This window comes from Pungitius pungitius, unplaced genomic scaffold (assembly GCF_949316345.1).
Source record: "Pungitius pungitius unplaced genomic scaffold, fPunPun2.1 scaffold_52, whole genome shotgun sequence".
Lineage (NCBI taxonomy): Eukaryota > Metazoa > Chordata > Actinopteri > Perciformes > Gasterosteidae > Pungitius > Pungitius pungitius.
This window is the reverse complement of record NW_026909820.1, coordinates 103173-129710: the sequence shown is the minus strand read 5'-3', so window position 1 is coordinate 129710 and position 26538 is coordinate 103173. Positions and strand designations below refer to the sequence as shown.

The 26538-nt window shown below is 44.0% G+C and overlaps 55 non-coding genes across 55 annotated transcripts; all 55 read right to left on the bottom strand.

The window, feature by feature from the left end:
* Positions 1-113: 113 nt before the first annotated feature.
* Positions 114-232, bottom strand: LOC134112061 (5S ribosomal RNA). The gene has a single exon (XR_009945402.1). It is a non-coding gene; the product is annotated as a 5S ribosomal RNA (ribosomal RNA).
* A 395-nt stretch (positions 233-627) lies between these two features.
* Positions 628-746, bottom strand: LOC134112095 (5S ribosomal RNA). The gene has a single exon (XR_009945436.1). It is a non-coding gene; the product is annotated as a 5S ribosomal RNA (ribosomal RNA).
* A 340-nt stretch (positions 747-1086) lies between these two features.
* On the bottom strand, positions 1087-1205 carry LOC134112060 (5S ribosomal RNA). Its single transcript, XR_009945401.1, has one exon. It is a non-coding gene; the product is annotated as a 5S ribosomal RNA (ribosomal RNA).
* A 395-nt stretch (positions 1206-1600) lies between these two features.
* LOC134112100 (5S ribosomal RNA) lies at positions 1601-1719 on the bottom strand. Its single transcript, XR_009945441.1, has one exon. It is a non-coding gene; the product is annotated as a 5S ribosomal RNA (ribosomal RNA).
* Positions 1720-2058: 339 nt separating this feature from the next.
* LOC134112059 (5S ribosomal RNA) lies at positions 2059-2177 on the bottom strand. Its single transcript, XR_009945400.1, has one exon. It is a non-coding gene; the product is annotated as a 5S ribosomal RNA (ribosomal RNA).
* A 395-nt stretch (positions 2178-2572) lies between these two features.
* Positions 2573-2691, bottom strand: LOC134111992 (5S ribosomal RNA). The gene has a single exon (XR_009945333.1). It is a non-coding gene; the product is annotated as a 5S ribosomal RNA (ribosomal RNA).
* A 344-nt stretch (positions 2692-3035) lies between these two features.
* LOC134112108 (5S ribosomal RNA) lies at positions 3036-3154 on the bottom strand. Its single transcript, XR_009945449.1, has one exon. It is a non-coding gene; the product is annotated as a 5S ribosomal RNA (ribosomal RNA).
* A 339-nt stretch (positions 3155-3493) lies between these two features.
* LOC134112057 (5S ribosomal RNA) lies at positions 3494-3612 on the bottom strand. The gene has a single exon (XR_009945398.1). It is a non-coding gene; the product is annotated as a 5S ribosomal RNA (ribosomal RNA).
* Positions 3613-4006: 394 nt separating this feature from the next.
* LOC134112133 (5S ribosomal RNA) lies at positions 4007-4125 on the bottom strand. Its single transcript, XR_009945474.1, has one exon. It is a non-coding gene; the product is annotated as a 5S ribosomal RNA (ribosomal RNA).
* A 339-nt stretch (positions 4126-4464) lies between these two features.
* LOC134112056 (5S ribosomal RNA) lies at positions 4465-4583 on the bottom strand. Its single transcript, XR_009945397.1, has one exon. It is a non-coding gene; the product is annotated as a 5S ribosomal RNA (ribosomal RNA).
* A 394-nt stretch (positions 4584-4977) lies between these two features.
* On the bottom strand, positions 4978-5096 carry LOC134112055 (5S ribosomal RNA). Its single transcript, XR_009945396.1, has one exon. It is a non-coding gene; the product is annotated as a 5S ribosomal RNA (ribosomal RNA).
* Positions 5097-5435: 339 nt separating this feature from the next.
* Positions 5436-5554, bottom strand: LOC134112054 (5S ribosomal RNA). The gene has a single exon (XR_009945395.1). It is a non-coding gene; the product is annotated as a 5S ribosomal RNA (ribosomal RNA).
* Positions 5555-5948: 394 nt separating this feature from the next.
* Positions 5949-6067, bottom strand: LOC134112132 (5S ribosomal RNA). The gene has a single exon (XR_009945473.1). It is a non-coding gene; the product is annotated as a 5S ribosomal RNA (ribosomal RNA).
* A 339-nt stretch (positions 6068-6406) lies between these two features.
* LOC134112053 (5S ribosomal RNA) lies at positions 6407-6525 on the bottom strand. The gene has a single exon (XR_009945394.1). It is a non-coding gene; the product is annotated as a 5S ribosomal RNA (ribosomal RNA).
* Positions 6526-6919: 394 nt separating this feature from the next.
* LOC134112131 (5S ribosomal RNA) lies at positions 6920-7038 on the bottom strand. Its single transcript, XR_009945472.1, has one exon. It is a non-coding gene; the product is annotated as a 5S ribosomal RNA (ribosomal RNA).
* A 339-nt stretch (positions 7039-7377) lies between these two features.
* LOC134112052 (5S ribosomal RNA) lies at positions 7378-7496 on the bottom strand. The gene has a single exon (XR_009945393.1). It is a non-coding gene; the product is annotated as a 5S ribosomal RNA (ribosomal RNA).
* Positions 7497-7890: 394 nt separating this feature from the next.
* Positions 7891-8009, bottom strand: LOC134112130 (5S ribosomal RNA). Its single transcript, XR_009945471.1, has one exon. It is a non-coding gene; the product is annotated as a 5S ribosomal RNA (ribosomal RNA).
* Positions 8010-8348: 339 nt separating this feature from the next.
* LOC134112051 (5S ribosomal RNA) lies at positions 8349-8467 on the bottom strand. The gene has a single exon (XR_009945392.1). It is a non-coding gene; the product is annotated as a 5S ribosomal RNA (ribosomal RNA).
* Positions 8468-8861: 394 nt separating this feature from the next.
* LOC134112129 (5S ribosomal RNA) lies at positions 8862-8980 on the bottom strand. Its single transcript, XR_009945470.1, has one exon. It is a non-coding gene; the product is annotated as a 5S ribosomal RNA (ribosomal RNA).
* Positions 8981-9319: 339 nt separating this feature from the next.
* LOC134112050 (5S ribosomal RNA) lies at positions 9320-9438 on the bottom strand. Its single transcript, XR_009945391.1, has one exon. It is a non-coding gene; the product is annotated as a 5S ribosomal RNA (ribosomal RNA).
* Positions 9439-9832: 394 nt separating this feature from the next.
* On the bottom strand, positions 9833-9951 carry LOC134112128 (5S ribosomal RNA). The gene has a single exon (XR_009945469.1). It is a non-coding gene; the product is annotated as a 5S ribosomal RNA (ribosomal RNA).
* A 339-nt stretch (positions 9952-10290) lies between these two features.
* Positions 10291-10409, bottom strand: LOC134112049 (5S ribosomal RNA). Its single transcript, XR_009945390.1, has one exon. It is a non-coding gene; the product is annotated as a 5S ribosomal RNA (ribosomal RNA).
* A 394-nt stretch (positions 10410-10803) lies between these two features.
* LOC134112127 (5S ribosomal RNA) lies at positions 10804-10922 on the bottom strand. The gene has a single exon (XR_009945468.1). It is a non-coding gene; the product is annotated as a 5S ribosomal RNA (ribosomal RNA).
* A 339-nt stretch (positions 10923-11261) lies between these two features.
* On the bottom strand, positions 11262-11380 carry LOC134112048 (5S ribosomal RNA). The gene has a single exon (XR_009945389.1). It is a non-coding gene; the product is annotated as a 5S ribosomal RNA (ribosomal RNA).
* Positions 11381-11774: 394 nt separating this feature from the next.
* On the bottom strand, positions 11775-11893 carry LOC134112126 (5S ribosomal RNA). Its single transcript, XR_009945467.1, has one exon. It is a non-coding gene; the product is annotated as a 5S ribosomal RNA (ribosomal RNA).
* A 339-nt stretch (positions 11894-12232) lies between these two features.
* On the bottom strand, positions 12233-12351 carry LOC134112046 (5S ribosomal RNA). The gene has a single exon (XR_009945387.1). It is a non-coding gene; the product is annotated as a 5S ribosomal RNA (ribosomal RNA).
* Positions 12352-12745: 394 nt separating this feature from the next.
* On the bottom strand, positions 12746-12864 carry LOC134112125 (5S ribosomal RNA). The gene has a single exon (XR_009945466.1). It is a non-coding gene; the product is annotated as a 5S ribosomal RNA (ribosomal RNA).
* Positions 12865-13203: 339 nt separating this feature from the next.
* On the bottom strand, positions 13204-13322 carry LOC134112045 (5S ribosomal RNA). Its single transcript, XR_009945386.1, has one exon. It is a non-coding gene; the product is annotated as a 5S ribosomal RNA (ribosomal RNA).
* A 394-nt stretch (positions 13323-13716) lies between these two features.
* LOC134112123 (5S ribosomal RNA) lies at positions 13717-13835 on the bottom strand. The gene has a single exon (XR_009945464.1). It is a non-coding gene; the product is annotated as a 5S ribosomal RNA (ribosomal RNA).
* A 339-nt stretch (positions 13836-14174) lies between these two features.
* On the bottom strand, positions 14175-14293 carry LOC134112044 (5S ribosomal RNA). Its single transcript, XR_009945385.1, has one exon. It is a non-coding gene; the product is annotated as a 5S ribosomal RNA (ribosomal RNA).
* Positions 14294-14687: 394 nt separating this feature from the next.
* On the bottom strand, positions 14688-14806 carry LOC134112122 (5S ribosomal RNA). The gene has a single exon (XR_009945463.1). It is a non-coding gene; the product is annotated as a 5S ribosomal RNA (ribosomal RNA).
* A 339-nt stretch (positions 14807-15145) lies between these two features.
* LOC134112043 (5S ribosomal RNA) lies at positions 15146-15264 on the bottom strand. Its single transcript, XR_009945384.1, has one exon. It is a non-coding gene; the product is annotated as a 5S ribosomal RNA (ribosomal RNA).
* Positions 15265-15658: 394 nt separating this feature from the next.
* On the bottom strand, positions 15659-15777 carry LOC134112121 (5S ribosomal RNA). Its single transcript, XR_009945462.1, has one exon. It is a non-coding gene; the product is annotated as a 5S ribosomal RNA (ribosomal RNA).
* A 339-nt stretch (positions 15778-16116) lies between these two features.
* On the bottom strand, positions 16117-16235 carry LOC134112042 (5S ribosomal RNA). The gene has a single exon (XR_009945383.1). It is a non-coding gene; the product is annotated as a 5S ribosomal RNA (ribosomal RNA).
* Positions 16236-16629: 394 nt separating this feature from the next.
* LOC134112120 (5S ribosomal RNA) lies at positions 16630-16748 on the bottom strand. Its single transcript, XR_009945461.1, has one exon. It is a non-coding gene; the product is annotated as a 5S ribosomal RNA (ribosomal RNA).
* Positions 16749-17087: 339 nt separating this feature from the next.
* LOC134112041 (5S ribosomal RNA) lies at positions 17088-17206 on the bottom strand. The gene has a single exon (XR_009945382.1). It is a non-coding gene; the product is annotated as a 5S ribosomal RNA (ribosomal RNA).
* A 394-nt stretch (positions 17207-17600) lies between these two features.
* On the bottom strand, positions 17601-17719 carry LOC134112119 (5S ribosomal RNA). The gene has a single exon (XR_009945460.1). It is a non-coding gene; the product is annotated as a 5S ribosomal RNA (ribosomal RNA).
* A 339-nt stretch (positions 17720-18058) lies between these two features.
* Positions 18059-18177, bottom strand: LOC134112040 (5S ribosomal RNA). Its single transcript, XR_009945381.1, has one exon. It is a non-coding gene; the product is annotated as a 5S ribosomal RNA (ribosomal RNA).
* A 394-nt stretch (positions 18178-18571) lies between these two features.
* On the bottom strand, positions 18572-18690 carry LOC134112118 (5S ribosomal RNA). Its single transcript, XR_009945459.1, has one exon. It is a non-coding gene; the product is annotated as a 5S ribosomal RNA (ribosomal RNA).
* A 339-nt stretch (positions 18691-19029) lies between these two features.
* Positions 19030-19148, bottom strand: LOC134112039 (5S ribosomal RNA). The gene has a single exon (XR_009945380.1). It is a non-coding gene; the product is annotated as a 5S ribosomal RNA (ribosomal RNA).
* A 394-nt stretch (positions 19149-19542) lies between these two features.
* LOC134112117 (5S ribosomal RNA) lies at positions 19543-19661 on the bottom strand. The gene has a single exon (XR_009945458.1). It is a non-coding gene; the product is annotated as a 5S ribosomal RNA (ribosomal RNA).
* A 339-nt stretch (positions 19662-20000) lies between these two features.
* LOC134112038 (5S ribosomal RNA) lies at positions 20001-20119 on the bottom strand. Its single transcript, XR_009945379.1, has one exon. It is a non-coding gene; the product is annotated as a 5S ribosomal RNA (ribosomal RNA).
* Positions 20120-20513: 394 nt separating this feature from the next.
* On the bottom strand, positions 20514-20632 carry LOC134112037 (5S ribosomal RNA). The gene has a single exon (XR_009945378.1). It is a non-coding gene; the product is annotated as a 5S ribosomal RNA (ribosomal RNA).
* Positions 20633-20971: 339 nt separating this feature from the next.
* Positions 20972-21090, bottom strand: LOC134112035 (5S ribosomal RNA). Its single transcript, XR_009945376.1, has one exon. It is a non-coding gene; the product is annotated as a 5S ribosomal RNA (ribosomal RNA).
* A 395-nt stretch (positions 21091-21485) lies between these two features.
* LOC134112099 (5S ribosomal RNA) lies at positions 21486-21604 on the bottom strand. The gene has a single exon (XR_009945440.1). It is a non-coding gene; the product is annotated as a 5S ribosomal RNA (ribosomal RNA).
* Positions 21605-21943: 339 nt separating this feature from the next.
* LOC134112034 (5S ribosomal RNA) lies at positions 21944-22062 on the bottom strand. The gene has a single exon (XR_009945375.1). It is a non-coding gene; the product is annotated as a 5S ribosomal RNA (ribosomal RNA).
* A 395-nt stretch (positions 22063-22457) lies between these two features.
* Positions 22458-22576, bottom strand: LOC134112094 (5S ribosomal RNA). The gene has a single exon (XR_009945435.1). It is a non-coding gene; the product is annotated as a 5S ribosomal RNA (ribosomal RNA).
* A 340-nt stretch (positions 22577-22916) lies between these two features.
* LOC134112033 (5S ribosomal RNA) lies at positions 22917-23035 on the bottom strand. The gene has a single exon (XR_009945374.1). It is a non-coding gene; the product is annotated as a 5S ribosomal RNA (ribosomal RNA).
* A 395-nt stretch (positions 23036-23430) lies between these two features.
* On the bottom strand, positions 23431-23549 carry LOC134112098 (5S ribosomal RNA). The gene has a single exon (XR_009945439.1). It is a non-coding gene; the product is annotated as a 5S ribosomal RNA (ribosomal RNA).
* A 339-nt stretch (positions 23550-23888) lies between these two features.
* Positions 23889-24007, bottom strand: LOC134112032 (5S ribosomal RNA). The gene has a single exon (XR_009945373.1). It is a non-coding gene; the product is annotated as a 5S ribosomal RNA (ribosomal RNA).
* A 395-nt stretch (positions 24008-24402) lies between these two features.
* LOC134111981 (5S ribosomal RNA) lies at positions 24403-24521 on the bottom strand. Its single transcript, XR_009945322.1, has one exon. It is a non-coding gene; the product is annotated as a 5S ribosomal RNA (ribosomal RNA).
* A 344-nt stretch (positions 24522-24865) lies between these two features.
* On the bottom strand, positions 24866-24984 carry LOC134112107 (5S ribosomal RNA). Its single transcript, XR_009945448.1, has one exon. It is a non-coding gene; the product is annotated as a 5S ribosomal RNA (ribosomal RNA).
* Positions 24985-25323: 339 nt separating this feature from the next.
* Positions 25324-25442, bottom strand: LOC134112031 (5S ribosomal RNA). The gene has a single exon (XR_009945372.1). It is a non-coding gene; the product is annotated as a 5S ribosomal RNA (ribosomal RNA).
* A 394-nt stretch (positions 25443-25836) lies between these two features.
* On the bottom strand, positions 25837-25955 carry LOC134112116 (5S ribosomal RNA). The gene has a single exon (XR_009945457.1). It is a non-coding gene; the product is annotated as a 5S ribosomal RNA (ribosomal RNA).
* A 339-nt stretch (positions 25956-26294) lies between these two features.
* On the bottom strand, positions 26295-26413 carry LOC134112029 (5S ribosomal RNA). The gene has a single exon (XR_009945370.1). It is a non-coding gene; the product is annotated as a 5S ribosomal RNA (ribosomal RNA).
* Between the last annotated feature and the right edge of the window lie 125 nt (positions 26414-26538).

The following is a 26538-nucleotide window of genomic DNA, read 5'->3' as shown; positions in this document are numbered from 1 at the left end:
GCCACCTTTCATCTTCTTCCTATTGCATCTCTTCTACAATGTGAATTTTTTTTTACAATTGTGCAGGTGTACAATTTACGGCGCTGGGCGGCTTTCAGAGAGAGAAGTGAAAAAGCTTACGGCACCTGGGATTCCCAGGCGGTCTTCCATCCAGGTACTAACCAGGCCCTGCTCTGCTTAGCTTCCGAGATCAGACGAGATCGGGCGGAACCAGAGAGGTATGGCCGTAAGCTGCTTTTCATCTTTTTCCTAATCCTTTAAAACGTGTCAAAGATAATCAGAAGTTTCTTTTTCTAAAATTGAAGCAGTTCTTAGCATTGGCAAGAGAGGTTCCTAAAGCCTGAAGGTAACTTTACTTTTCTTCACTGGCAATTCTAACATGTTGGGTTAGCACCTGTATTTCAACGGCTAAATTACAAACAATAGTATGCCAATCGTAAATGTTGATCAACACTAATTTAGCAATCATGAAACGGAATCATTTTGGATAATATTGTCTAATTTCCTTTCATATCCAACGTTAAAACAACACTAAACATGCATCTCTTCAACAATGTGATATTCTTTTTGTAATTTGTAGGTGTACAATCTGCGGCGCTGGGCGGCTTTCGGAGAGAGAAGTGAAAAAGCTTACGGCACCTGGGATTCCCAGGCGGTCTTCCATCCAGGTACTAACCAGGCCCTGCACTGCTTAGCTTCCGAGATCAGACGAGATCGGGCGGAACCAGAGAGGTATGGCCGTAAGCTGCTTTTTATCTTTTTCCTAATCCTTTATAATGCGTCAATGAATTATGACACGCCTGCCGTTGGCATCTTTGTGTGGGTTAAATAAGGGTATGCAAAGAAGGCTGTGACATCCCATGCCGAAAATTGGATGGACTAGAGAAGACCCGCCCAGGGGTCCCAGCCAATCGGTGAATGGCCATTGCAGTCCCCGCCACCTCAAATGGCCTGACGATGGTATGGACGTAAGCCACCTTTCATCTTCTTCCTATTGCATCTCTTCTACAATGTGACATTTTTTTTTACAATTGTGTAGGTGTACAATCTACGGAGCTGGGCGGCTTTCAGAGAGAGAAGTGAAAAAGCTTACGGCACCTGGGATTCCCAGGCGGTCTTCCATCCAGGTACTAACCAGGCCCTGCTCTGCTTAGCTTCCGAGATCAGACGAGATCGGGCGGAACCAGAGAGGTATGGCCGTAAGCTGCTTTTCATCTTTTTCCTAATCCTTTAAAACGTGTCAAAGATAATCAGAAGTTTCTTTTTCTAAAATTGAAGCAGTTCTTAGCATTGGCAAGAGAGGTTCCTAAAACCTGAAGGTAACTTTACTTTTCTTCACTGGCAATTCTAACATGTTGGGTTAGCACCTGTATTTCAACGGCTAAATTACAAACAATAGTATGCCAATCGTAAATGTTGATCAACACTAATTTAGCAATCATGAAACGGAATCATTTTGGATAATATTGTCTAATTTCCTTTCATATCCAACGTTAAAACAACACTAAACATGCATCTCTTCAACAATGTGATATTCTTTTTGTAATTTGTAGGTGTACAATCTGCGGCGCTCGGCGGCTTTCGGAGAGAGAAGTGAAAAAGCTTACGGCACCTAGGATTCCCAGGCGGTCTTCCATCCAGGTACTAACCAGGCCCTGCTCTGCTTAGCTTCCGAGATCAGACGAGATCGGGCGGAACCAGAGAGGTATGGCCGTAAGCTGCTTTTTATCTTTTTCCTAATCCTTTATAATGCGTCAATGAATTATGACACGCCTGCCGTTGGCATCTTTGTGTGGGTTAAATAAGGGTATGCAAAGAAGGCTGTGACATCCCATGCCGAAAATTGGATGGACTAGAGAAGACCCGCCCAGGGGTCCCAGCCAATCGGTGAATGGCCATTGCAGTCCCCGCCACCTCAAATGGCCTGACGATAGTATGGACGTAAGCCACCTTTCATCTTCTTCCTATTGCATCTCTTCTACAATGTGAATGTTTTTTTACAATTGTGCAGGTGTACAATTTACGGCGCTGGGCGGCTTTCAGAGAGAGAAGTGAAAAAGCTTACGGCACCTGGGATTCCCAGGCGGTCTTCCATCCAGGTACTAACCAGGCCCTGCTCTGCTTAGCTTCCGAGATCAGACGAGATCGGGCGGAACCAGAGAGGTATGGCCGTAAGCTGCTTTTCATCTTTTTCCTAATCCTTTAAAACGTGTCAAAGATAATCAGAAGTTTCTTTTTCTAAAATTGAAGCAGTTCTTAGCATTGGCAAGAGAGGTTCCTAAAGCCTGAAGGTAACTTTACTTTTCTTCACTGGCAATTCTAACATGTTGGGTTAGCACCTGTATTTCAACGGCTAAATTACAAACAATAGTATGCCAATCGTAAATGTTGATCAACACTGATTTAGCAATCATGAAACGGAATCATTTTGGATAATATTGTCTAATTTCCTTTCATATCCAACGTTAAAACAACACTAAACATGCATCTCTTCAACAATGTGATATTCTTTTTGTAATTTGTAGGTGTACAATCTGCGGCGCTCGGCGGCTTTCGGAGAGAGAAGTGAAAAAGCTTACGGCACCTGGAATTCCCAGGCGGTCTTCCATCCAGGTACTAACCAGGCCCTGCTCTGCTTAGCTTCCGAGATCAGACGAGATCGGGCGGAACCAGAGAGGTATGGCCGTAAGCTTCTTTTTATCTTTTTCCTAATCCTTTAAAACGTGTCAAAGATAATCAGAAGTTTCTTTTTCTAAAATTGAAGCAGTTCTTAGCATTGGCAAGAGAGGTTCCTAAAGCCTGAAGGTAACTTTACTTTTCTTCACTGGCAATTCTAACATGTTGGGTTAGCACCTGTATTTCAACGGCTAAATTACAAACAATAGTATGCCAATCGTAAATGTTGATCAACACTGATTTAGCAATCATGAAACGGAATCATTTTGGATAATATTGTCTAATTTCCTTTCATATCCAACGTTAAAACAGGTGTACAATCTGCCGCGCTCGGCGGCTTTCGGAGAGAGAAGTGAAAAAGCTTACGGCACCTGGAATTCCCAGGCGGTCTTCCATCCAGGTACTAACCAGGCCCTGGTCTGCTTAGCTTCCGAGATCAGACGAGATCGGGCGGAACCAGAGAGGTATGGCCGTAAGCTGCTTTTTATCTTTTTCCTAATCCTTTATAATGCGTCAAAAAATTATGTCACGCCTGCCGTTGGCATCTTTGTGTGGGTTAAATAAGGGTATGCAAAGAAGGCTGTGACATCCTATGGCGAAAATTGGATGGACTAGAGAAGACCCGCCCAGGAGTCCCAGCCAATCGGTGGATGGCCATTGCAGTCCCCGCCACCTCAAATGGCCTGACGATGGTATGGACGTAAGCCACCTTTCATCTTCTTCCTATTGCATCTCTTCTACAATGTGATCAACTTTTTACAATTGTGTAGGTGTACAAGCTACGGCGCTGGGCGGCTTTCAGAGAGAGAAGTGAAAAAGCTTACGGCACCTGGGATTCCCAGGCGGTCTTCCATCCAGGTACTAACCAGGCCCTGCTCTGCTTAGCTTCCGAGATCAGACGAGATCGGGCGGAACCAGAGAGGTATGGCCGTAAGCTGCTTTTCATCTTTTTCCTAATCCTTTAAAACGTGTCAAAGATAATCAGAAGTTTCTTTTTCTAAAATTGAAGCAGTTCTTAGCATTGGCAAGAGAGGTTCCTAAAACCTAAAGGGAACTTTACTTTTCTTCACTGGTAAATCTAACATGTTTGGTTAGCACCTGTATTTCAACGGCTAAATTACAAACAAAAGTATGCCAATTGTTAAATGTTGATCAACACTAATTTAGCAACCATGAAACGGAATCATGTTTGATAATATTGTCTAAATGCCTTTCATATCCAACGTTAAAACAACAATAAACATGCATCTCTTCAACAATGTGATATACTTTTTGTAATTTGTAGGTGTACAATCTGCGGCGCTCTGCAGCTTTCAGAGAGAAGTGAAAAAGCTTACGGCACCTGGGATTCCCAGGCGGTCTTCCATCCAGGTACTAACCAGGCCCTGGTCTGCTTAGCTTCCGAGATCAGACGAGATCGGGCGGAACCAGAGAGGTATGGCCGTAAGCTGCTTTTTATCTTTTTCCTAATCCTTTATAATGCGTCAAAAAATTATGTCACGCCTGCCGTTGGCATCTTTGTGTGGGTTAAATAAGGGTATGCAAAGAAGGCTGTGACATCCTATGGCGAAAATTGGATGGACTAGAGAAGACCCGCCCAGGAGTCCCAGCCAATCGGTGGATGGCCATTGCAGTCCCCGCCACCTCAAATGGCCTGACGATGGTATGGACGTAAGCCACCTTTCATCTTCTTCCTATTGCATCTCTTCTACAATGTGATCAACTTTTTACAATTGTGTAGGTGTACAAGCTACGGCGCTGGGCGGCTTTCAGAGAGAGAAGTGAAAAAGCTTACGGCACCTGGGATTCCCAGGCGGTCTTCCATCCAGGTACTAACCAGGCCCTGCTCTGCTTAGCTTCCGAGATCAGACGAGATCGGGCGGAACCAGAGAGGTATGGCCGTAAGCTGCTTTTCATCTTTTTCCTAATCCTTTAAAACGTGTCAAAGATAATCAGAAGTTTCTTTTTCTAAAATTGAAGCAGTTCTTAGCATTGGCAAGAGAGGTTCCTAAAACCTAAAGGGAACTTTACTTTTCTTCACTGGTAAATCTAACATGTTTGGTTAGCACCTGTATTTCAACGGCTAAATTACAAACAAAAGTATGCCAATTGTTAAATGTTGATCAACACTAATTTAGCAACCATGAAACGGAATCATGTTTGATAATATTGTCTAAATGCCTTTCATATCCAACGTTAAAACAACAATAAACATGCATCTCTTCAACAATGTGATATACTTTTTGTAATTTGTAGGTGTACAATCTGCGGCGCTCTGCAGCTTTCAGAGAGAAGTGAAAAAGCTTACGGCACCTGGGATTCCCAGGCGGTCTTCCATCCAGGTACTAACCAGGCCCTGCTCTGCTTAGCTTCCGAGATCAGACGAGATCGGGCGGAACCAGAGAGGTATGGCCGTAAGCTGCTTTTTATCTTTTTCCTAATCCTTTATAATGCGTCAAAAAATTATGTCACGCCTGCCGTTGGCATCTTTGTGTGGGTTAAATAAGGGTATGCAAAGAAGGCTGTGACATCCTATGGCGAAAATTGGATGGACTAGAGAAGACCCGCCCAGGAGTCCCAGCCAATCGGTGGATGGCCATTGCAGTCCCCGCCACCTCAAATGGCCTGACGATGGTATGGACGTAAGCCACCTTTCATCTTCTTCCTATTGCATCTCTTCTACAATGTGATCAACTTTTTACAATTGTGTAGGTGTACAAGCTACGGCGCTGGGCGGCTTTCAGAGAGAGAAGTGAAAAAGCTTACGGCACCTGGGATTCCCAGGCGGTCTTCCATCCAGGTACTAACCAGGCCCTGCTCTGCTTAGCTTCCGAGATCAGACGAGATCGGGCGGAACCAGAGAGGTATGGCCGTAAGCTGCTTTTCATCTTTTTCCTAATCCTTTAAAACGTGTCAAAGATAATCAGAAGTTTCTTTTTCTAAAATTGAAGCAGTTCTTAGCATTGGCAAGAGAGGTTCCTAAAACCTAAAGGGAACTTTACTTTTCTTCACTGGTAAATCTAACATGTTTGGTTAGCACCTGTATTTCAACGGCTAAATTACAAACAAAAGTATGCCAATTGTTAAATGTTGATCAACACTAATTTAGCAACCATGAAACGGAATCATGTTTGATAATATTGTCTAAATGCCTTTCATATCCAACGTTAAAACAACAATAAACATGCATCTCTTCAACAATGTGATATACTTTTTGTAATTTGTAGGTGTACAATCTGCGGCGCTCTGCAGCTTTCAGAGAGAAGTGAAAAAGCTTACGGCACCTGGGATTCCCAGGCGGTCTTCCATCCAGGTACTAACCAGGCCCTGGTCTGCTTAGCTTCCGAGATCAGACGAGATCGGGCGGAACCAGAGAGGTATGGCCGTAAGCTGCTTTTTATCTTTTTCCTAATCCTTTATAATGCGTCAAAAAATTATGTCACGCCTGCCGTTGGCATCTTTGTGTGGGTTAAATAAGGGTATGCAAAGAAGGCTGTGACATCCTATGGCGAAAATTGGATGGACTAGAGAAGACCCGCCCAGGAGTCCCAGCCAATCGGTGGATGGCCATTGCAGTCCCCGCCACCTCAAATGGCCTGACGATGGATGTGACGTAAGCCACCTTTCATCTTCTTCCTATTGCATCTCTTCTACAATGTGATCAACTTTTTACAATTGTGTAGGTGTACAAGCTACGGCGCTGGGCGGCTTTCAGAGAGAGAAGTGAAAAAGCTTACGGCACCTGGGATTCCCAGGCGGTCTTCCATCCAGGTACTAACCAGGCCCTGCTCTGCTTAGCTTCCGAGATCAGACGAGATCGGGCGGAACCAGAGAGGTATGGCCGTAAGCTGCTTTTCATCTTTTTCCTAATCCTTTAAAACGTGTCAAAGATAATCAGAAGTTTCTTTTTCTAAAATTGAAGCAGTTCTTAGCATTGGCAAGAGAGGTTCCTAAAACCTAAAGGGAACTTTACTTTTCTTCACTGGTAAATCTAACATGTTTGGTTAGCACCTGTATTTCAACGGCTAAATTACAAACAAAAGTATGCCAATTGTTAAATGTTGATCAACACTAATTTAGCAACCATGAAACGGAATCATGTTTGATAATATTGTCTAAATGCCTTTCATATCCAACGTTAAAACAACAATAAACATGCATCTCTTCAACAATGTGATATACTTTTTGTAATTTGTAGGTGTACAATCTGCGGCGCTCTGCAGCTTTCAGAGAGAAGTGAAAAAGCTTACGGCACCTGGGATTCCCAGGCGGTCTTCCATCCAGGTACTAACCAGGCCCTGGTCTGCTTAGCTTCCGAGATCAGACGAGATCGGGCGGAACCAGAGAGGTATGGCCGTAAGCTGCTTTTTATCTTTTTCCTAATCCTTTATAATGCGTCAAAAAATTATGTCACGCCTGCCGTTGCCATCTTTGTGTGGGTTAAATAAGGGTATGCAAAGAAGGCTGTGACATCCTATGGCGAAAATTGGATGGACTAGAGAAGACCCGCCCAGGAGTCCCAGCCAATCGGTGGATGGCCATTGCAGTCCCCGCCACCTCAAATGGCCTGACGATGGTATGGACGTAAGCCACCTTTCATCTTCTTCCTATTGCATCTCTTCTACAATGTGATCAACTTTTTACAATTGTGTAGGTGTACAAGCTACGGCGCTGGGCGGCTTTCAGAGAGAGAAGTGAAAAAGCTTACGGCACCTGGGATTCCCAGGCGGTCTTCCATCCAGGTACTAACCAGGCCCTGCTCTGCTTAGCTTCCGAGATCAGACGAGATCGGGCGGAACCAGAGAGGTATGGCCGTAAGCTGCTTTTCATCTTTTTCCTAATCCTTTAAAACGTGTCAAAGATAATCAGAAGTTTCTTTTTCTAAAATTGAAGCAGTTCTTAGCATTGGCAAGAGAGGTTCCTAAAACCTAAAGGGAACTTTACTTTTCTTCACTGGTAAATCTAACATGTTTGGTTAGCACCTGTATTTCAACGGCTAAATTACAAACAAAAGTATGCCAATTGTTAAATGTTGATCAACACTAATTTAGCAACCATGAAACGGAATCATGTTTGATAATATTGTCTAAATGCCTTTCATATCCAACGTTAAAACAACAATAAACATGCATCTCTTCAACAATGTGATATACTTTTTGTAATTTGTAGGTGTACAATCTGCGGCGCTCTGCAGCTTTCAGAGAGAAGTGAAAAAGCTTACGGCACCTGGGATTCCCAGGCGGTCTTCCATCCAGGTACTAACCAGGCCCTGGTCTGCTTAGCTTCCGAGATCAGACGAGATCGGGCGGAACCAGAGAGGTATGGCCGTAAGCTGCTTTTTATCTTTTTCCTAATCCTTTATAATGCGTCAAAAAATTATGTCACGCCTGCCGTTGCCATCTTTGTGTGGGTTAAATAAGGGTATGCAAAGAAGGCTGTGACATCCTATGGCGAAAATTGGATGGACTAGAGAAGACCCGCCCAGGAGTCCCAGCCAATCGGTGGATGGCCATTGCAGTCCCCGCCACCTCAAATGGCCTGACGATGGTATGGACGTAAGCCACCTTTCATCTTCTTCCTATTGCATCTCTTCTACAATGTGATCAACTTTTTACAATTGTGTAGGTGTACAAGCTACGGCGCTGGGCGGCTTTCAGAGAGAGAAGTGAAAAAGCTTACGGCACCTGGGATTCCCAGGCGGTCTTCCATCCAGGTACTAACCAGGCCCTGCTCTGCTTAGCTTCCGAGATCAGACGAGATCGGGCGGAACCAGAGAGGTATGGCCGTAAGCTGCTTTTCATCTTTTTCCTAATCCTTTAAAACGTGTCAAAGATAATCAGAAGTTTCTTTTTCTAAAATTGAAGCAGTTCTTAGCATTGGCAAGAGAGGTTCCTAAAACCTAAAGGGAACTTTACTTTTCTTCACTGGTAAATCTAACATGTTTGGTTAGCACCTGTATTTCAACGGCTAAATTACAAACAAAAGTATGCCAATTGTTAAATGTTGATCAACACTAATTTAGCAACCATGAAACGGAATCATGTTTGATAATATTGTCTAAATGCCTTTCATATCCAACGTTAAAACAACAATAAACATGCATCTCTTCAACAATGTGATATACTTTTTGTAATTTGTAGGTGTACAATCTGCGGCGCTCTGCAGCTTTCAGAGAGAAGTGAAAAAGCTTACGGCACCTGGGATTCCCAGGCGGTCTTCCATCCAGGTACTAACCAGGCCCTGGTCTGCTTAGCTTCCGAGATCAGACGAGATCGGGCGGAACCAGAGAGGTATGGCCGTAAGCTGCTTTTTATCTTTTTCCTAATCCTTTATAATGCGTCAAAAAATTATGTCACGCCTGCCGTTGGCATCTTTGTGTGGGTTAAATAAGGGTATGCAAAGAAGGCTGTGACATCCTATGGCGAAAATTGGATGGACTAGAGAAGACCCGCCCAGGAGTCCCAGCCAATCGGTGGATGGCCATTGCAGTCCCCGCCACCTCAAATGGCCTGACGATGGTATGGACGTAAGCCACCTTTCATCTTCTTCCTATTGCATCTCTTCTACAATGTGATCAACTTTTTACAATTGTGTAGGTGTACAAGCTACGGCGCTGGGCGGCTTTCAGAGAGAGAAGTGAAAAAGCTTACGGCACCTGGGATTCCCAGGCGGTCTTCCATCCAGGTACTAACCAGGCCCTGCTCTGCTTAGCTTCCGAGATCAGACGAGATCGGGCGGAACCAGAGAGGTATGGCCGTAAGCTGCTTTTCATCTTTTTCCTAATCCTTTAAAACGTGTCAAAGATAATCAGAAGTTTCTTTTTCTAAAATTGAAGCAGTTCTTAGCATTGGCAAGAGAGGTTCCTAAAACCTAAAGGGAACTTTACTTTTCTTCACTGGTAAATCTAACATGTTTGGTTAGCACCTGTATTTCAACGGCTAAATTACAAACAAAAGTATGCCAATTGTTAAATGTTGATCAACACTAATTTAGCAACCATGAAACGGAATCATGTTTGATAATATTGTCTAAATGCCTTTCATATCCAACGTTAAAACAACAATAAACATGCATCTCTTCAACAATGTGATATACTTTTTGTAATTTGTAGGTGTACAATCTGCGGCGCTCTGCAGCTTTCAGAGAGAAGTGAAAAAGCTTACGGCACCTGGGATTCCCAGGCGGTCTTCCATCCAGGTACTAACCAGGCCCTGGTCTGCTTAGCTTCCGAGATCAGACGAGATCGGGCGGAACCAGAGAGGTATGGCCGTAAGCTGCTTTTTATCTTTTTCCTAATCCTTTATAATGCGTCAAAAAATTATGTCACGCCTGCCGTTGCCATCTTTGTGTGGGTTAAATAAGGGTATGCAAAGAAGGCTGTGACATCCTATGGCGAAAATTGGATGGACTAGAGAAGACCCGCCCAGGAGTCCCAGCCAATCGGTGGATGGCCATTGCAGTCCCCGCCACCTCAAATGGCCTGACGATGGTATGGACGTAAGCCACCTTTCATCTTCTTCCTATTGCATCTCTTCTACAATGTGATCAACTTTTTACAATTGTGTAGGTGTACAAGCTACGGCGCTGGGCGGCTTTCAGAGAGAGAAGTGAAAAAGCTTACGGCACCTGGGATTCCCAGGCGGTCTTCCATCCAGGTACTAACCAGGCCCTGCTCTGCTTAGCTTCCGAGATCAGACGAGATCGGGCGGAACCAGAGAGGTATGGCCGTAAGCTGCTTTTCATCTTTTTCCTAATCCTTTAAAACGTGTCAAAGATAATCAGAAGTTTCTTTTTCTAAAATTGAAGCAGTTCTTAGCATTGGCAAGAGAGGTTCCTAAAACCTAAAGGGAACTTTACTTTTCTTCACTGGTAAATCTAACATGTTTGGTTAGCACCTGTATTTCAACGGCTAAATTACAAACAAAAGTATGCCAATTGTTAAATGTTGATCAACACTAATTTAGCAACCATGAAACGGAATCATGTTTGATAATATTGTCTAAATGCCTTTCATATCCAACGTTAAAACAACAATAAACATGCATCTCTTCAACAATGTGATATACTTTTTGTAATTTGTAGGTGTACAATCTGCGGCGCTCTGCAGCTTTCAGAGAGAAGTGAAAAAGCTTACGGCACCTGGGATTCCCAGGCGGTCTTCCATCCAGGTACTAACCAGGCCCTGGTCTGCTTAGCTTCCGAGATCAGACGAGATCGGGCGGAACCAGAGAGGTATGGCCGTAAGCTGCTTTTTATCTTTTTCCTAATCCTTTATAATGCGTCAAAAAATTATGTCACGCCTGCCGTTGGCATCTTTGTGTGGGTTAAATAAGGGTATGCAAAGAAGGCTGTGACATCCTATGGCGAAAATTGGATGGACTAGAGAAGACCCGCCCAGGAGTCCCAGCCAATCGGTGGATGGCCATTGCAGTCCCCGCCACCTCAAATGGCCTGACGATGGTATGGACGTAAGCCACCTTTCATCTTCTTCCTATTGCATCTCTTCTACAATGTGATCAACTTTTTACAATTGTGTAGGTGTACAAGCTACGGCGCTGGGCGGCTTTCAGAGAGAGAAGTGAAAAAGCTTACGGCACCTGGGATTCCCAGGCGGTCTTCCATCCAGGTACTAACCAGGCCCTGCTCTGCTTAGCTTCCGAGATCAGACGAGATCGGGCGGAACCAGAGAGGTATGGCCGTAAGCTGCTTTTCATCTTTTTCCTAATCCTTTAAAACGTGTCAAAGATAATCAGAAGTTTCTTTTTCTAAAATTGAAGCAGTTCTTAGCATTGGCAAGAGAGGTTCCTAAAACCTAAAGGGAACTTTACTTTTCTTCACTGGTAAATCTAACATGTTTGGTTAGCACCTGTATTTCAACGGCTAAATTACAAACAAAAGTATGCCAATTGTTAAATGTTGATCAACACTAATTTAGCAACCATGAAACGGAATCATGTTTGATAATATTGTCTAAATGCCTTTCATATCCAACGTTAAAACAACAATAAACATGCATCTCTTCAACAATGTGATATACTTTTTGTAATTTGTAGGTGTACAATCTGCGGCGCTCTGCAGCTTTCAGAGAGAAGTGAAAAAGCTTACGGCACCTGGGATTCCCAGGCGGTCTTCCATCCAGGTACTAACCAGGCCCTGGTCTGCTTAGCTTCCGAGATCAGACGAGATCGGGCGGAACCAGAGAGGTATGGCCGTAAGCTGCTTTTTATCTTTTTCCTAATCCTTTATAATGCGTCAAAAAATTATGTCACGCCTGCCGTTGGCATCTTTGTGTGGGTTAAATAAGGGTATGCAAAGAAGGCTGTGACATCCTATGGCGAAAATTGGATGGACTAGAGAAGACCCGCCCAGGAGTCCCAGCCAATCGGTGGATGGCCATTGCAGTCCCCGCCACCTCAAATGGCCTGACGATGGTATGGACGTAAGCCACCTTTCATCTTCTTCCTATTGCATCTCTTCTACAATGTGATCAACTTTTTACAATTGTGTAGGTGTACAAGCTACGGCGCTGGGCGGCTTTCAGAGAGAGAAGTGAAAAAGCTTACGGCACCTGGGATTCCCAGGCGGTCTTCCATCCAGGTACTAACCAGGCCCTGCTCTGCTTAGCTTCCGAGATCAGACGAGATCGGGCGGAACCAGAGAGGTATGGCCGTAAGCTGCTTTTCATCTTTTTCCTAATCCTTTAAAACGTGTCAAAGATAATCAGAAGTTTCTTTTTCTAAAATTGAAGCAGTTCTTAGCATTGGCAAGAGAGGTTCCTAAAACCTAAAGGGAACTTTACTTTTCTTCACTGGTAAATCTAACATGTTTGGTTAGCACCTGTATTTCAACGGCTAAATTACAAACAAAAGTATGCCAATTGTTAAATGTTGATCAACACTAATTTAGCAACCATGAAACGGAATCATGTTTGATAATATTGTCTAAATGCCTTTCATATCCAACGTTAAAACAACAATAAACATGCATCTCTTCAACAATGTGATATACTTTTTGTAATTTGTAGGTGTACAATCTGCGGCGCTCTGCAGCTTTCAGAGAGAAGTGAAAAAGCTTACGGCACCTGGGATTCCCAGGCGGTCTTCCATCCAGGTACTAACCAGGCCCTGGTCTGCTTAGCTTCCGAGATCAGACGAGATCGGGCGGAACCAGAGAGGTATGGCCGTAAGCTGCTTTTTATCTTTTTCCTAATCCTTTATAATGCGTCAAAAAATTATGTCACGCCTGCCGTTGCCATCTTTGTGTGGGTTAAATAAGGGTATGCAAAGAAGGCTGTGACATCCTATGGCGAAAATTGGATGGACTAGAGAAGACCCGCCCAGGAGTCCCAGCCAATCGGTGGATGGCCATTGCAGTCCCCGCCACCTCAAATGGCCTGACGATGGTATGGACGTAAGCCACCTTTCATCTTCTTCCTATTGCATCTCTTCTACAATGTGATCAACTTTTTACAATTGTGTAGGTGTACAAGCTACGGCGCTGGGCGGCTTTCAGAGAGAGAAGTGAAAAAGCTTACGGCACCTGGGATTCCCAGGCGGTCTTCCATCCAGGTACTAACCAGGCCCTGCTCTGCTTAGCTTCCGAGATCAGACGAGATCGGGCGGAACCAGAGAGGTATGGCCGTAAGCTGCTTTTCATCTTTTTCCTAATCCTTTAAAACGTGTCAAAGATAATCAGAAGTTTCTTTTTCTAAAATTGAAGCAGTTCTTAGCATTGGCAAGAGAGGTTCCTAAAACCTAAAGGGAACTTTACTTTTCTTCACTGGTAAATCTAACATGTTTGGTTAGCACCTGTATTTCAACGGCTAAATTACAAACAAAAGTATGCCAATTGTTAAATGTTGATCAACACTAATTTAGCAACCATGAAACGGAATCATGTTTGATAATATTGTCTAAATGCCTTTCATATCCAACGTTAAAACAACAATAAACATGCATCTCTTCAACAATGTGATATACTTTTTGTAATTTGTAGGTGTACAATCTGCGGCGCTCTGCAGCTTTCAGAGAGAAGTGAAAAAGCTTACGGCACCTGGGATTCCCAGGCGGTCTTCCATCCAGGTACTAACCAGGCCCTGGTCTGCTTAGCTTCCGAGATCAGACGAGATCGGGCGGAACCAGAGAGGTATGGCCGTAAGCTGCTTTTTATCTTTTTCCTAATCCTTTATAATGCGTCAAAAAATTATGTCACGCCTGCCGTTGGCATCTTTGTGTGGGTTAAATAAGGGTATGCAAAGAAGGCTGTGACATCCTATGGCGAAAATTGGATGGACTAGAGAAGACCCGCCCAGGAGTCCCAGCCAATCGGTGGATGGCCATTGCAGTCCCCGCCACCTCAAATGGCCTGACGATGGTATGGACGTAAGCCACCTTTCATCTTCTTCCTATTGCATCTCTTCTACAATGTGATCAACTTTTTACAATTGTGTAGGTGTACAAGCTACGGCGCTGGGCGGCTTTCAGAGAGAGAAGTGAAAAAGCTTACGGCACCTGGGATTCCCAGGCGGTCTTCCATCCAGGTACTAACCAGGCCCTGCTCTGCTTAGCTTCCGAGATCAGACGAGATCGGGCGGAACCAGAGAGGTATGGCCGTAAGCTGCTTTTCATCTTTTTCCTAATCCTTTAAAACGTGTCAAAGATAATCAGAAGTTTCTTTTTCTAAAATTGAAGCAGTTCTTAGCATTGGCAAGAGAGGTTCCTAAAACCTAAAGGGAACTTTACTTTTCTTCACTGGTAAATCTAACATGTTTGGTTAGCACCTGTATTTCAACGGCTAAATTACAAACAAAAGTATGCCAATTGTTAAATGTTGATCAACACTAATTTAGCAACCATGAAACGGAATCATGTTTGATAATATTGTCTAAATGCCTTTCATATCCAACGTTAAAACAACAATAAACATGCATCTCTTCAACAATGTGATATACTTTTTGTAATTTGTAGGTGTACAATCTGCGGCGCTCTGCAGCTTTCAGAGAGAAGTGAAAAAGCTTACGGCACCTGGGATTCCCAGGCGGTCTTCCATCCAGGTACTAACCAGGCCCTGGTCTGCTTAGCTTCCGAGATCAGACGAGATCGGGCGGAACCAGAGAGGTATGGCCGTAAGCTGCTTTTTATCTTTTTCCTAATCCTTTATAATGCGTCAAAAAATTATGTCACGCCTGCCGTTGCCATCTTTGTGTGGGTTAAATAAGGGTATGCAAAGAAGGCTGTGACATCCTATGGCGAAAATTGGATGGACTAGAGAAGACCCGCCCAGGAGTCCCAGCCAATCGGTGGATGGCCATTGCAGTCCCCGCCACCTCAAATGGCCTGACGATGGTATGGACGTAAGCCACCTTTCATCTTCTTCCTATTGCATCTCTTCTACAATGTGATCAACTTTTTACAATTGTGTAGGTGTACAAGCTACGGCGCTGGGCGGCTTTCAGAGAGAGAAGTGAAAAAGCTTACGGCACCTGGGATTCCCAGGCGGTCTTCCATCCAGGTACTAACCAGGCCCTGCTCTGCTTAGCTTCCGAGATCAGACGAGATCGGGCGGAACCAGAGAGGTATGGCCGTAAGCTGCTTTTCATCTTTTTCCTAATCCTTTAAAACGTGTCAAAGATAATCAGAAGTTTCTTTTTCTAAAATTGAAGCAGTTCTTAGCATTGGCAAGAGAGGTTCCTAAAACCTAAAGGGAACTTTACTTTTCTTCACTGGTAAATCTAACATGTTTGGTTAGCACCTGTATTTCAACGGCTAAATTACAAACAAAAGTATGCCAATTGTTAAATGTTGATCAACACTAATTTAGCAACCATGAAACGGAATCATGTTTGATAATATTGTCTAAATGCCTTTCATATCCAACGTTAAAACAACAATAAACATGCATCTCTTCAACAATGTGATATACTTTTTGTAATTTGTAGGTGTACAATCTGCGGCGCTCTGCAGCTTTCAGAGAGAAGTGAAAAAGCTTACGGCACCTGGGATTCCCAGGCGGTCTTCCATCCAGGTACTAACCAGGCCCTGGTCTGCTTAGCTTCCGAGATCAGACGAGATCGGGCGGAACCAGAGAGGTATGGCCGTAAGCTGCTTTTTATCTTTTTCCTAATCCTTTATAATGCGTCAAAAAATTATGTCACGCCTGCCGTTGGCATCTTTGTGTGGGTTAAATAAGGGTATGCAAAGAAGGCTGTGACATCCTATGGCGAAAATTGGATGGACTAGAGAAGACCCGCCCAGGAGTCCCAGCCAATCGGTGGATGGCCATTGCAGTCCCCGCCACCTCAAATGGCCTGACGATGGTATGGACGTAAGCCACCTTTCATCTTCTTCCTATTGCATCTCTTCTACAATGTGATCAACTTTTTACAATTGTGTAGGTGTACAAGCTACGGCGCTGGGCGGCTTTCAGAGAGAGAAGTGAAAAAGCTTACGGCACCTGGGATTCCCAGGCGGTCTTCCATCCAGGTACTAACCAGGCCCTGCTCTGCTTAGCTTCCGAGATCAGACGAGATCGGGCGGAACCAGAGAGGTATGGCCGTAAGCTGCTTTTCATCTTTTTCCTAATCCTTTAAAACGTGTCAAAGATAATCAGAAGTTTCTTTTTCTAAAATTGAAGCAGTTCTTAGCATTGGCAAGAGAGGTTCCTAAAACCTAAAGGGAACTTTACTTTTCTTCACTGGTAAATCTAACATGTTTGGTTAGCACCTGTATTTCAACGGCTAAATTACAAACAAAAGTATGCCAATTGTTAAATGTTGATCAACACTAATTTAGCAACCATGAAACGGAATCATGTTTGATAATATTGTCTAAATGCCTTTCATATCCAACGTTAAAACAACAATAAACATGCATCTCTTCAACAATGTGATATACTTTTTGTAATTTGTAGGTGTACAATCTGCGGCGCTCTGCAGCTTTCAGAGAGAAGTGAAAAAGCTTACGGCACCTGGGATTCCCAGGCGGTCTTCCATCCAGGTACTAACCAGGCCCTGGTCTGCTTAGCTTCCGAGATCAGACGAGATCGGGCGGAACCAGAGAGGTATGGCCGTAAGCTGCTTTTTATCTTTTTCCTAATCCTTTATAATGCGTCAAAAAATTATGTCACGCCTGCCGTTGGCATCTTTGTGTGGGTTAAATAAGGGTATGCAAAGAAGGCTGTGACATCCTATGGCGAAAATTGGATGGACTAGAGAAGACCCGCCCAGGAGTCCCAGCCAATCGGTGGATGGCCATTGCAGTCCCCGCCACCTCAAATGGCCTGACGATGGTATGGACGTAAGCCACCTTTCATCTTCTTCCTATTGCATCTCTTCTACAATGTGATCAACTTTTTACAATTGTGTAGGTGTACAAGCTACGGCGCTGGGCGGCTTTCAGAGAGAGAAGTGAAAAAGCTTACGGCACCTGGGATTCCCAGGCGGTCTTCCATCCAGGTACTAACCAGGCCCTGCTCTGCTTAGCTTCCGAGATCAGACGAGATCGGGCGGAACCAGAGAGGTATGGCCGTAAGCTGCTTTTCATCTTTTTCCTAATCCTTTAAAACGTGTCAAAGATAATCAGAAGTTTCTTTTTCTAAAATTGAAGCAGTTCTTAGCATTGGCAAGAGAGGTTCCTAAAACCTAAAGGGAACTTTACTTTTCTTCACTGGTAAATCTAACATGTTTGGTTAGCACCTGTATTTCAACGGCTAAATTACAAACAAAAGTATGCCAATTGTTAAATGTTGATCAACACTAATTTAGCAACCATGAAACGGAATCATGTTTGATAATATTGTCTAAATGCCTTTCATATCCAACGTTAAAACAACAATAAACATGCATCTCTTCAACAATGTGATATACTTTTTGTAATTTGTAGGTGTACAATCTGCGGCGCTCTGCAGCTTTCAGAGAGAAGTGAAAAAGCTTACGGCACCTGGGATTCCCAGGCGGTCTTCCATCCAGGTACTAACCAGGCCCTGGTCTGCTTAGCTTCCGAGATCAGACGAGATCGGGCGGAACCAGAGAGGTATGGCCGTAAGCTGCTTTTTATCTTTTTCCTAATCCTTTATAATGCGTCAAAAAATTATGTCACGCCTGCCGTTGCCATCTTTGTGTGGGTTAAATAAGGGTATGCAAAGAAGGCTGTGACATCCTATGGCGAAAATTGGATGGACTAGAGAAGACCCGCCCAGGAGTCCCAGCCAATCGGTGGATGGCCATTGCAGTCCCCGCCACCTCAAATGGCCTGACGATGGTATGGACGTAAGCCACCTTTCATCTTCTTCCTATTGCATCTCTTCTACAATGTGATCAACTTTTTACAATTGTGTAGGTGTACAAGCTACGGCGCTGGGCGGCTTTCAGAGAGAGAAGTGAAAAAGCTTACGGCACCTGGGATTCCCAGGCGGTCTTCCATCCAGGTACTAACCAGGCCCTGCTCTGCTTAGCTTCCGAGATCAGACGAGATCGGGCGGAACCAGAGAGGTATGGCCGTAAGCTGCTTTTCATCTTTTTCCTAATCCTTTAAAACGTGTCAAAGATAATCAGAAGTTTCTTTTTCTAAAATTGAAGCAGTTCTTAGCATTGGCAAGAGAGGTTCCTAAAACCTAAAGGGAACTTTACTTTTCTTCACTGGTAAATCTAACATGTTTGGTTAGCACCTGTATTTCAACGGCTAAATTACAAACAAAAGTATGCCAATTGTTAAATGTTGATCAACACTAATTTAGCAACCATGAAACGGAATCATGTTTGATAATATTGTCTAAATGCCTTTCATATCCAACGTTAAAACAACAATAAACATGCATCTCTTCAACAATGTGATATACTTTTTGTAATTTGTAGGTGTACAATCTGCGGCGCTCTGCAGCTTTCAGAGAGAAGTGAAAAAGCTTACGGCACCTGGGATTCCCAGGCGGTCTTCCATCCAGGTACTAACCAGGCCCTGGTCTGCTTAGCTTCCGAGATCAGACGAGATCGGGCGGAACCAGAGAGGTATGGCCGTAAGCTGCTTTTTATCTTTTTCCTAATCCTTTATAATGCGTCAAAAAATTATGTCACGCCTGCCGTTGGCATCTTTGTGTGGGTTAAATAAGGGTATGCAAAGAAGGCTGTGACATCCTATGGCGAAAATTGGATGGACTAGAGAAGACCCGCCCAGGAGTCCCAGCCAATCGGTGGATGGCCATTGCAGTCCCCGCCACCTCAAATGGCCTGACGATGGTATGGACGTAAGCCACCTTTCATCTTCTTCCTATTGCATCTCTTCTACAATGTGATCAACTTTTTACAATTGTGTAGGTGTACAAGCTACGGCGCTGGGCGGCTTTCAGAGAGAGAAGTGAAAAAGCTTACGGCACCTGGGATTCCCAGGCGGTCTTCCATCCAGGTACTAACCAGGCCCTGCTCTGCTTAGCTTCCGAGATCAGACGAGATCGGGCGGAACCAGAGAGGTATGGCCGTAAGCTGCTTTTCATCTTTTTCCTAATCCTTTAAAACGTGTCAAAGATAATCAGAAGTTTCTTTTTCTAAAATTGAAGCAGTTCTTAGCATTGGCAAGAGAGGTTCCTAAAACCTAAAGGGAACTTTACTTTTCTTCACTGGTAAATCTAACATGTTTGGTTAGCACCTGTATTTCAACGGCTAAATTACAAACAAAAGTATGCCAATTGTTAAATGTTGATCAACACTAATTTAGCAACCATGAAACGGAATCATGTTTGATAATATTGTCTAAATGCCTTTCATATCCAACGTTAAAACAACAATAAACATGCATCTCTTCAACAATGTGATATACTTTTTGTAATTTGTAGGTGTACAATCTGCGGCGCTCTGCAGCTTTCAGAGAGAAGTGAAAAAGCTTACGGCACCTGGGATTCCCAGGCGGTCTTCCATCCAGGTACTAACCAGGCCCTGGTCTGCTTAGCTTCCGAGATCAGACGAGATCGGGCGGAACCAGAGAGGTATGGCCGTAAGCTGCTTTTTATCTTTTTCCTAATCCTTTATAATGCGTCAAAAAATTATGTCACGCCTGCCGTTGGCATCTTTGTGTGGGTTAAATAAGGGTATGCAAAGAAGGCTGTGACATCCTATGGCGAAAATTGGATGGACTAGAGAAGACCCGCCCAGGAGTCCCAGCCAATCGGTGGATGGCCATTGCAGTCCCCGCCACCTCAAATGGCCTGACGATGGTATGGACGTAAGCCACCTTTCATCTTCTTCCTATTGCATCTCTTCTACAATGTGATCAACTTTTTACAATTGTGTAGGTGTACAAGCTACGGCGCTGGGCGGCTTTCAGAGAGAGAAGTGAAAAAGCTTACGGCACCTGGGATTCCCAGGCGGTCTTCCATCCAGGTACTAACCAGGCCCTGCTCTGCTTAGCTTCCGAGATCAGACGAGATCGGGCGGAACCAGAGAGGTATGGCCGTAAGCTGCTTTTCATCTTTTTCCTAATCCTTTAAAACGTGTCAAAGATAATCAGAAGTTTCTTTTTCTAAAATTGAAGCAGTTCTTAGCATTGGCAAGAGAGGTTCCTAAAACCTAAAGGGAACTTTACTTTTCTTCACTGGTAAATCTAACATGTTTGGTTAGCACCTGTATTTCAACGGCTAAATTACAAACAAAAGTATGCCAATTGTTAAATGTTGATCAACACTAATTTAGCAACCATGAAACGGAATCATGTTTGATAATATTGTCTAAATGCCTTTCATATCCAACGTTAAAACAACAATAAACATGCATCTCTTCAACAATGTGATATACTTTTTGTAATTTGTAGGTGTACAATCTGCGGCGCTCTGCAGCTTTCAGAGAGAAGTGAAAAAGCTTACGGCACCTGGGATTCCCAGGCGGTCTTCCATCCAGGTACTAACCAGGCCCTGCTCTGCTTAGCTTCCGAGATCAGACGAGATCGGGCGGAACCAGAGAGGTATGGCCGTAAGCTGCTTTTTATCTTTTTCCTAATCCTTTATAATGCGTCAAAAAATTATGTCACGCCTGCCGTTGGCATCTTTGTGTGGGTTAAATAAGGGTATGCAAAGAAGGCTGTGACATCCTATGGCGAAAATTGGATGGACTAGAGAAGACCCGCCCAGGAGTCCCAGCCAATCGGTGGATGGCCATTGCAGTCCCCGCCACCTCAAATGGCCTGACGATGGTATGGACGTAAGCCACCTTTCATCTTCTTCCTATTGCATCTCTTCTACAATGTGATCAACTTTTTACAATTGTGTAGGTGTACAAGCTACGGCGCTGGGCGGCTTTCAGAGAGAGAAGTGAAAAAGCTTACGGCACCTGGGATTCCCAGGCGGTCTTCCATCCAGGTACTAACCAGGCCCTGCTCTGCTTAGCTTCCGAGATCAGACGAGATCGGGCGGAACCAGAGAGGTATGGCCGTAAGCTGCTTTTCATCTTTTTCCTAATCCTTTAAAACGTGTCAAAGATAATCAGAAGTTTCTTTTTCTAAAATTGAAGCAGTTCTTAGCATTGGCAAGAGAGGTTCCTAAAGCCTGAAGGTAACTTTACTTTTCTTCACTGGCAATTCTAACATGTTGGGTTAGCACCTGTATTTCAACGGCTAAATTACAAACAATAGTATGCCAATCGTAAATGTTGATCAACACTAATTTAGCAATCATGAAACGGAATCATTTTGGATAATATTGTCTAATTTCCTTTCATATCCAACGTTAAAACAACACTAAACATGCATCTCTTCAACAATGTGATATTCTTTTTGTAATTTGTAGGTGTACAATCTGCGGCGCTCGGCGGCTTTCGGAGAGAGAAGTGAAAAAGCTTACGGCACCTAGGATTCCCAGGCGGTCTTCCATCCAGGTACTAACCAGGCCCTGCTCTGCTTAGCTTCCGAGATCAGACGAGATCGGGCGGAACCAGAGAGGTATGGCCGTAAGCTGCTTTTTATCTTTTTCCTAATCCTTTATAATGCGTCAATGAATTATGACACGCCTGCCGTTGGCATCTTTGTGTGGGTTAAATAAGGGTATGCAAAGAAGGCTGTGACATCCCATGCCGAAAATTGGATGGACTAGAGAAGACCCGCCCAGGGGTCCCAGCCAATCGGTGAATGGCCATTGCAGTCCCCGCCACCTCAAATGGCCTGACGATAGTATGGACGTAAGCCACCTTTCATCTTCTTCCTATTGCATCTCTTCTACAATGTGAATTTTTTTTTACAATTGTGCAGGTGTACAATTTACGGCGCTGGGCGGCTTTCAGAGAGAGAAGTGAAAAAGCTTACGGCACCTGGGATTCCCAGGCGGTCTTCCATCCAGGTACTAACCAGGCCCTGCTCTGCTTAGCTTCCGAGATCAGACGAGATCGGGCGGAACCAGAGAGGTATGGCCGTAAGCTGCTTTTCATCTTTTTCCTAATCCTTTAAAACGTGTCAAAGATAATCAGAAGTTTCTTTTTCTAAAATTGAAGCAGTTCTTAGCATTGGCAAGAGAGGTTCCTAAAGCCTGAAGGTAACTTTACTTTTCTTCACTGGCAATTCTAACATGTTGGGTTAGCACCTGTATTTCAACGGCTAAATTACAAACAATAGTATGCCAATCGTAAATGTTGATCAACACTAATTTAGCAATCATGAAACGGAATCATTTTGGATAATATTGTCTAATTTCCTTTCATATCCAACGTTAAAACAACACTAAACATGCATCTCTTCAACAATGTGATATTCTTTTTGTAATTTGTAGGTGTACAATCTGCGGCGCTGGGCGGCTTTCGGAGAGAGAAGTGAAAAAGCTTACGGCACCTGGGATTCCCAGGCGGTCTTCCATCCAGGTACTAACCAGGCCCTGCACTGCTTAGCTTCCGAGATCAGACGAGATCGGGCGGAACCAGAGAGGTATGGCCGTAAGCTGCTTTTTATCTTTTTCCTAATCCTTTATAATGCGTCAATGAATTATGACACGCCTGCCGTTGGCATCTTTGTGTGGGTTAAATAAGGGTATGCAAAGAAGGCTGTGACATCCCATGCCGAAAATTGGATGGACTAGAGAAGACCCGCCCAGGGGTCCCAGCCAATCGGTGAATGGCCATTGCAGTCCCCGCCACCTCAAATGGCCTGACGATGGTATGGACGTAAGCCACCTTTCATCTTCTTCCTATTGCATCTCTTCTACAATGTGACATTTTTTTTTACAATTGTGTAGGTGTACAATCTACGGAGCTGGGCGGCTTTCAGAGAGAGAAGTGAAAAAGCTTACGGCACCTGGGATTCCCAGGCGGTCTTCCATCCAGGTACTAACCAGGCCCTGCTCTGCTTAGCTTCCGAGATCAGACGAGATCGGGCGGAACCAGAGAGGTATGGCCGTAAGCTGCTTTTCATCTTTTTCCTAATCCTTTAAAACGTGTCAAAGATAATCAGAAGTTTCTTTTTCTAAAATTGAAGCAGTTCTTAGCATTGGCAAGAGAGGTTCCTAAAGCCTGAAGGTAACTTTACTTTTCTTCACTGGCAATTCTAACATGTTGGGTTAGCACCTGTATTTCAACGGCTAAATTACAAACAATAGTATGCCAATCGTAAATGTTGATCAACACTAATTTAGCAATCATGAAACGGAATCATTTTGGATAATATTGTCTAATTTCCTTTCATATCCAACGTTAAAACAACACTAAACATGCATCTCTTCAACAATGTGATATTCTTTTTGTAATTTGTAGGTGTACAATCTGCGGCGCTCGGCGGCTTTCGGAGAGAGAAGTGAAAAAGCTTACGGCACCTAGGATTCCCAGGCGGTCTTCCATCCAGGTACTAACCAGGCCCTGCTCTGCTTAGCTTCCGAGATCAGACGAGATCGGGCGGAACCAGAGAGGTATGGCCGTAAGCTGCTTTTTATCTTTTTCCTAATCCTTTATAATGCGTCAATGAATTATGACACGCCTGCCGTTGGCATCTTTGTGTGGGTTAAATAAGGGTATGCAAAGAAGGCTGTGACATCCCATGCCGAAAATTGGATGGACTAGAGAAGACCCGCCCAGGGGTCCCAGCCAATCGGTGAATGGCCATTGCAGTCCCCGCCACCTCAAATGGCCTGACGATAGTATGGACGTAAGCCACCTTTCATCTTCTTCCTATTGCATCTCTTCTACAATGTGAATTTTTTTTTACAATTGTGCAGGTGTACAATTTACGGCGCTGGGCGGCTTTCAGAGAGAGAAGTGAAAAAGCTTACGGCACCTGGGATTCCCAGGCGGTCTTCCATCCAGGTACTAACCAGGCCCTGCTCTGCTTAGCTTCCGAGATCAGACGAGATCGGGCGGAACCAGAGAGGTATGGCCGTAAGCTGCTTTTCATCTTTTTCCTAATCCTTTAAAACGTGTCAAAGATAATCAGAAGTTTCTTTTTCTAAAATTGAAGCAGTTCTTAGCATTGGCAAGAGAGGTTCCTAAAGCCTGAAGGTAACTTTACTTTTCTTCACTGGCAATTCTAACATGTTGGGTTAGCACCTGTATTTCAACGGCTAAATTACAAACAATAGTATGCCAATCGTAAATGTTGATCAACACTGATTTAGCAATCATGAAACGGAATCATTTTGGATAATATTGTCTAATTTCCTTTCATATCCAACGTTAAAACAACACTAAACATGCATCTCTTCAACAATGTGATATTCTTTTTGTAATTTGTAGGTGTACAATCTGCGGCGCTCGGCGGCTTTCGGAGAGAGAAGTGAAAAAGCTTACGGCACCTGGAATTCCCAGGCGGTCTTCCATCCAGGTACTAACCAGGCCCTGCTCTGCTTAGCTTCCGAGATCAGACGAGATCGGGCGGAACCAGAGAGGTATGGCCGTAAGCTTCTTTTTATCTTTTTCCTAATCCTTTAAAACGTGTCAAAGATAATCAGAAGTTTCTTTTTCTAAAATTGAAGCAGTTCTTAGCATTGGCAAGAGAGGTTCCTAAAGCCTGAAGGTAACTTTACTTTTCTTCACTGGCAATTCTAACATGTTGGGTTAGCACCTGTATTTCAACGGCTAAATTACAAACAATAGTATGCCAATCGTAAATGTTGATCAACACTGATTTAGCAATCATGAAACGGAATCATTTTGGATAATATTGTCTAATTTCCTTTCATATCCAACGTTAAAACAGGTGTACAATCTGCCGCGCTCGGCGGCTTTCGGAGAGAGAAGTGAAAAAGCTTACGGCACCTGGAATTCCCAGGCGGTCTTCCATCCAGGTACTAACCAGGCCCTGGTCTGCTTAGCTTCCGAGATCAGACGAGATCGGGCGGAACCAGAGAGGTATGGCCGTAAGCTGCTTTTTATCTTTTTCCTAATCCTTTATAATGCGTCAAAAAATTATGTCACGCCTGCCGTTGGCATCTTTGTGTGGGTTAAATAAGGGTATGCAAAGAAGGCTGTGACATCCTATGGCGAAAATTGGATGGACTAGAGAAGACCCGCCCAGGAGTCCCAGCCAATCGGTGGATGGCCATTGCAGTCCCCGCCACCTCAAATGGCCTGACGATGGTATGGACGTAAGCCACCTTTCATCTTCTTCCTATTGCATCTCTTCTACAATGTGATCAACTTTTTACAATTGTGTAGGTGTACAAGCTACGGCGCTGGGCGGCTTTCAGAGAGAGAAGTGAAAAAGCTTACGGCACCTGGGATTCCCAGGCGGTCTTCCATCCAGGTACTAACCAGGCCCTGCTCTGCTTAGCTTCCGAGATCAGACGAGATCGGGCGGAACCAGAGAGGTATGGCCGTAAGCTGCTTTTCATCTTTTTCCTAATCCTTTAAAACGTGTCAAAGATAATCAGAAGTTTCTTTTTCTAAAATTGAAGCAGTTCTTAGCATTGGCAAGAGAGGTTCCTAAAACCTAAAGGGAACTTTACTTTTCTTCACTGGTAAATCTAACATGTTTGGTTAGCACCTGTATTTCAACGGCTAAATTACAAACAAAAGTATGCCAATTGTTAAATGTTGATCAACACTAATTTAGCAACCATGAAACGGAATCATGTTTGATAATATTGTCTAAATGCCTTTCATATCCAACGTTAAAACAACAATAAACATGCATCTCTTCAACAATGTGATATACTTTTTGTAATTTGTAGGTGTACAATCTGCGGCGCTCTGCAGCTTTCAGAGAGAAGTGAAAAAGCTTACGGCACCTGGGATTCCCAGGCGGTCTTCCATCCAGGTACTAACCAGGCCCTGGTCTGCTTAGCTTCCGAGATCAGACGAGATCGGGCGGAACCAGAGAGGTATGGCCGTAAGCTGCTTTTTATCTTTTTCCTAATCCTTTATAATGCGTCAAAAAATTATGTCACGCCTGCCGTTGGCATCTTTGTGTGGGTTAAATAAGGGTATGCAAAGAAGGCTGTGACATCCTATGGCGAAAATTGGATGGACTAGAGAAGACCCGCCCAGGAGTCCCAGCCAATCGGTGGATGGCCATTGCAGTCCCCGCCACCTCAAATGGCCTGACGATGGTATGGACGTAAGCCACCTTTCATCTTCTTCCTATTGCATCTCTTCTACAATGTGATCAACTTTTTACAATTGTGTAGGTGTACAAGCTACGGCGCTGGGCGGCTTTCAGAGAGAGAAGTGAAAAAGCTTACGGCACCTGGGATTCCCAGGCGGTCTTCCATCCAGGTACTAACCAGGCCCTGCTCTGCTTAGCTTCCGAGATCAGACGAGATCGGGCGGAACCAGAGAGGTATGGCCGTAAGCTGCTTTTCATCTTTTTCCTAATCCTTTAAAACGTGTCAAAGATAATCAGAAGTTTCTTTTTCTAAAATTGAAGCAGTTCTTAGCATTGGCAAGAGAGGTTCCTAAAACCTAAAGGGAACTTTACT